The sequence below is a fragment of the Triticum dicoccoides genome, chromosome 4B (assembly GCF_002162155.2).
Source record: "Triticum dicoccoides isolate Atlit2015 ecotype Zavitan chromosome 4B, WEW_v2.0, whole genome shotgun sequence".
Taxonomy (NCBI): domain Eukaryota; kingdom Viridiplantae; phylum Streptophyta; class Magnoliopsida; order Poales; family Poaceae; genus Triticum; species Triticum dicoccoides.
Window position 1 is genome coordinate 346026498 of NC_041387.1, and position 5805 is coordinate 346032302.

At 45.5% G+C, this 5805-nt stretch overlaps 1 long non-coding RNA gene across 1 annotated transcript; it reads left to right on the top strand.

Moving 5' to 3' along the window:
• The first annotated feature begins 799 nt into the window (after positions 1-799).
• On the top strand, positions 800-4716 carry LOC119296118. Its single transcript, XR_005144861.1, has 6 exons — positions 800-1435; positions 2639-2706; positions 2785-2871; positions 3440-3506; positions 3873-3961; positions 4249-4716. It is a non-coding gene; the product is annotated as an uncharacterized LOC119296118 (long non-coding RNA).
• The last annotated feature ends 1089 nt before the right edge of the window (positions 4717-5805 follow it).

Consider the following 5805-nt stretch of genomic DNA (forward strand, 5'->3'; position numbering starts at 1 on the left):
AAGTCCTAATCCGAGTTTGACTCTACATGTAACCCGCCCCTCCAACTTGTATAAGGAGGGGCGGGGCACCACAAGAGGGGAGGGCAGGAAAATAATCGTTAAGGCTAGACACAACTAGAGGAGAGTCGGTTATGCGAAGTCTCCCTCATGAGCATAATTTGATCTAGCCACAAACAGCATGTAGGGCTATTACTGGATGATGCTTCCCGAGGCCCGAAGCTGTCTAAATCCTTGTCTTGTGTGTTGATCCGCCTTGCGTCTCTCGTCCCGATCAACCCCTCTCAAGCTACCACATGGAAGCGTTGGCCCCACGACTAAGTCCTCACACTAGAACATCTGTCGTGACGTTTCCATGACAGTTGGCGCCCGCCCTGGGGCTCTCGCACGGTGGTGTTGAGTTCTTGGAGGGCGCTCTCCTAGGGTTCAAGGATATGCAAATCGTCGGATGAAGAAGAATTGGCAAATTCATTGTTTTTTGATCAGATCGGCGATAAAAACTTTCTTGAGCCAGAAGTACAAGATTTGGAAGATATTTAAAACAAAACAGAAGCTAGAGAACTCACGTCCAGAACGCTCCCCCGATTGCAAGCTTCGTCGGCCGTCTGATATGCCTTTCTGGCGCGCCTGAGCCGTTGGATCTTCACAGCAGTTAAAATCAATTTTAGCCTTGTGGTCGTTTTCGTTGTCTAATGACTGGTGGGCTCGTGCTGCACGTTGGTTGGCTGGGTTGCCCATTTGCAGGTGCAGATGGTTTTGCCCAATCAGCTCAGTACGCCCGCACAAAATCACCCGCATCTTGCCCCACTCCCACCCCAGCCGCCAAATGAACCCTAGCCCTCTTTCTCTTTCCCCTCGATCCCCACGAGCCGCCGCACCCCTCCCTCGATCCCCACCATCCTCTCCTTGCCAGCAGCCGTCGGCCGACCTTGTCTCTCCACTCGCCTCCTCCTCTCCTCTATCATGTCGCCGTCGATCCCACCGCCAGCCTTCTCCTCTGCTCGCCTCCTCCTGTGCACTTCCATGTCACCGTCGATCCAGATCGGAAGTAGGTCATCTTCGCAGTGAGGGTGGGGATGTAGGGGAGGTGTAGGGTGCGGACGACAAGGGAAGGAGGAGGCCGGCAAGGAAGGCAAGCAACAGCAGGGAAGGAGAAGGTGAGCGATCCTAGCATGGGGAAGGGGCAGGGTGAGGCCTCGCGCACCTGTCGGCGGCCGGCAGGTCGACTTGTTGCACCACCGCGTCGTCACCTCCTCTGCACCATGAGAGGCGCCACCTCTGCCTCCACACCCCCCCATTAGGCAAGGAGGTCGAGGTGAACAGGCGGTGTGGGAAGGCGAGAGGAACCAGGAGCTCATCCCTCCTCCCATGGCTGCCTCGTGGATCTGGAGGTGCCTGTTGCAGGTGGCTCGAGCGATGCAAGCCGGCGGCAAACTAGGTGCTCCACTCTTTCTCTCCCTCTCTTAATTTCTTCCTCACACGCATTTTACTTTGCTATTATATGGATTTTTAAACTTGACGTGTGCAGATGTGACATAGAAGAGAGGAAGAATAATTTTAGCTAAGAGTGGAATTTAGAGTTCAAAGAATCAGTTGATGCTATTGACCAAAGAGCGATTTTTGTTACAGTTCCTCTGAATTAGTAAACCGGAAGGACTAAAACATCATATGTCAGCCATTGTTGTTAGATTGATGTTGCCTTGATTACCACTTTGTTTGGTGGCTACACTATAAATACTTGAGATATTGTGTAATGGTTGATAGTTTGTTGAATAATGATATTGATTCTGCTGAACTAATACTCTCTTTGTATATCTAGGATTCCTACTAGAACATGTCATTCCAAATTGCGACAATGATCTTTCTACTCATGAGTAGTCCTTTTTTATACTGAATTTTGATGAATACTCTGTGGCTGGGCGACCCGCTCACCTGAAGCTCCCTCGATTTCCATTCGATTCTACCGGTTCGATCCACACAAGTCGGGGCAACGCTGCTCTACCGGACGTTAGATTTTACTGCATTTTTTACCTGATGTTCTTTCGTGGCGTACTATGACTAGTGGGCTCAGCTCAGGCCTCCATTGGCTGGGTTGGATTTCGTTGGGTGAGCCTGTTCCTGCCACGTCGCACGTCATGTCGCACGCTGACCGTGTCATGCACGTCGTGGGAAGCCATGAAGAGGTTGGCCGACACATGCGCACCCAGCTTGTGCGCCCGAGCTTGTGGTCTCGCAATGAAAGGTGGGCCGGTGCTGCTCCTGGTCCCGCTTGTCGGCTGCCCTCGGTTAGGATAATAGGGGCATGATTTATATTGTCTATTCTTTCTTCTTGATCAGCTTACAATCAGATTGGTGTTGTGGAGCTAAAAATACATTGGCTGGTTGTGTCTCTTAGTTTGGCAGACAGCAGCATGTCAAATTGATCGGTGTCCACCTCCTTCAATTTCTGCATATTTATATTTGGAAGTGAACCAGGCAACTCATCGATTAATAAAAGCTTTATAGTTCTGTTCTCCTTCCATTATTTCTTGATTATTATTCATTTATTCTCTTAGATTAAGGGTATTATGATGATGATCTCCTGTTGTTTTGTAATGTATTTTTGATTTTCTTCTGTGATTGTACTCAATGGTGCTTGCAGGTCCATGGACATTGTCATAATGGTCACCTTATCGCAATGTATTATTTTTGGATCTCATATTCCTTAAGGTAATGGACAAGAATTTGTGTACTCGCTTGGCTAATGTTTTACTAGACCTAAAGATTTTCCCTGCTCTGCTCCGTTAGGCGCTCCATCCTCTGATTCAATGTCTGACGATCTGAGAAATAAGAGGAGGAATAATCCAGCAGAAGAATTTGGTGAAGAAGAACAAGGTGATATTTCTCTCGTTGAACACAATCCCATGTGTTAATGTTGTAGAAGATTTATCATTTGACTTCTTCTTTTAGGTTTAATTTGTGTTTAGTTAATGCCCACAGATTGTGATGTTCATATATGGGTATTTTTTTTGTCAATTTTGTTGCCTCAATATTTAGGTGCTACTGTCCATGTGGGATATCTAATAGGTCAGACTGGTTTGCTAGCTTAATTTTTTAGCTTGATGTTTTCATTTAGGGGTGTCCTCTTCAGCTGCATCTTTTGTGCAGCTCCAAAATTCTATGTTTCAAAGCACTTATTTCAGTAGTATACTTTACTAGGAATTTTTTTGTGTTCCTCACCTGTAAATGGATTCAGAATTTGGTTAGTTTTGCAATGCATGGGAGTCAATTTTTCTGCATGCAAAGTTTTATATTTTTAGTCCTTTGATGAATTGAAAACTGAGTGCTTCTTGGTTGTTTCTGTTGTTTATCCAGGAGGTTCGTGGTGCTTGTTTTTTTGCTGTATGTGCAGTATTATACTATGCTAAGACATATAAATGACGAAGTATATTCTGTTATGCAGACGGGCAAAGCTTGCTGCATGTGTAGCACCGCTGGTTGCTCCCTACTTGTCATATTATCTTCACTTGGTATGAGATGGCTTTGTGCATCTGCTGTTCTTGCATATTAGTGTGTTGCAGCAGATTTAGTGACAAAAACATATGTCAGTGTTGGATCATCGATAGACTTACGCTTTCTTTTCTTTTGCTCTTTTTTCTTATGTGTTTTGTTCAAAGGAATTGCTTCTGTACTTGACATATTATGAGTTGGTGTTAGGTTCTACTTGATCAATTACTAATTAGTTAAGAGAAGCTCTTGTTTGTTATGTTCTACAGAAGTTCAGAGGAGCAATTACTAATTAGTTATCTCTACTTTTCTGACGAGTGTGTGTGGATGCATATAGGCCGTAAACCCATGTTGATTTATGGACCCATATTTTAATGTTTCTCTTCCAGGTGCTGTGAAGGTTGGCTACTGTGATCAAGGAAATAGCATGTATCTGTGTGGTTTGTTCCTGCTGTTGATCGGTGTTGCTGCGTTTAAGGTATGTTCTGCTCGGTCCTAATAAATGCTATATAAAACCTATAGCTATACAAAAAATGCCTTGATACGCAAATAACCCAGTTAAAATAAATGGCTTGTGCCAACTAGTATCAAATGATGGCATGCCAAACACTTTGCCGCCTAGGATAGCCTATATTTGTATTTCCTTCAATTATCTCATATTTCCAGGAAGTTGGTGACAAATTAGTAGAACTGATGGAAATGTCGCTTTCATTAGACGCATGCATTTTTTTCCTTATCCCTGATGTTGTGTTGTGATTGGTGTAGCTGCCGAGGGGAAAGAGCGGAGGATCCGAGAGGCGAAGCAACCGGAGGAGACGGAGAACACGACCCTTGTCCTATGTGCAGTCAATAGGTTCGGGGCGGTATATAAAGAGTTTTTATCTTGGGAAACAAGCAAACGGAAGAAAAACGGAGTCCTGAAGGTACCCGAGGTGGGCACAACCCACCTGGGCGCGTCTGGCTTGCCAGGCGCATCCTGGTGTCTTGTGCCCACCAGGGATGTCTTCTTCGTTGTTTCTAATTTTCCCAATTTTTAATATATTGCAAAACTGACAAAAAGATATTTTTTGGATTTTTCGGAGTCCGTTTACTTACCGTATCACGTACCTCCTCTTTTTTAATGATTCTGGAGTATTCCAGAAGGTTTCCTTTATGTGTTCTTCCGGTGTCATGGTTTGGATAATATTACTTTCAACATTAATGGTCCTACCTGAGATATAATGTTTTATTCTTTGCCTGTTGACAACCTTTGGGTTAGTACCTTCGGCATTATTTATTTTGATGGCTCCAGATCGATAAACCTCCTCAGTAACGTATGGTCCTTCCCATATGGAGAGAGTTTGCATGCGAAGAATCTGAAAGGAGAGTTGTACAAACGAATATATTCTCCAACTGTAAACTCATGCTTCTGGATTCTCTTATCATGCCATGTTTTTACTTTTTCTTTAATAACTTGGCATTTTCATACGCTTGGGTTCTCCATTCATCTAGTGAGCTAATATCAAATAACCTCTTTTCACCGGCAAGTTTGAAATCATAGTTGAGTACTTTAATTGCCCAATATGCTTTCTGTTCGAACTCAAGAGGCAAATGAAAAGTGTTGACACACGAACACGTCACGTGTATCCTCGACGCCGGGGGTGATGCACCGCAGCTCACATCGAAGGAGACCCGACCGACAGCGTGATATGCAAGACAGTCGGCGGGTGCTTTTGCAGACCCAAACCCCACACCCCCGGGAGGGACCCCGTCAGGGAGTGCGGCGGCTATGGGCTGCCCTAGGTCGATTCGCTCACCCCTGGAGCCTCGGGATTCGCAACTCTCAAACATGAAGAACAGCGAACAACGAGAGAGAAAACGGTGGAGAGATAAAACTTAAACTAGAAAAGTAGTATACTGATTTGTTCGATTGTGTGTTGTCTAATCGGGCATCACCCCCAACATATATAAGAGGCGTCTAGACTTCCCGTACAAGTAAAGGATTCATGTAGGCTTTCCTTACACAAAATTGCATCAATTCACGTCCTAGAGTCCTAGTTGTATTCCAACCAGGATTCAGTCTAAATCTGGCCCAACTTCTGTCTTCCTCCTTGCGTGGGCCATCGAGCTTGCATATGATCTCCTATCAAGATGGACCAAATATCAAACTTGTGCACCCCGACGAGACGAACAACTCTTATGTTGATCACCTTTTTCAAATAAGGCCATCACTACAGGAAAAACAGAGGAGGTAGAGCTCACCTGGGCTGGTGGAGGAGGTGGCCGGTGGAGGAGGGGCGCGGGGTGGCCTGGGGCGGCAGCGGCGGGCCTGGGGCGGTGTGG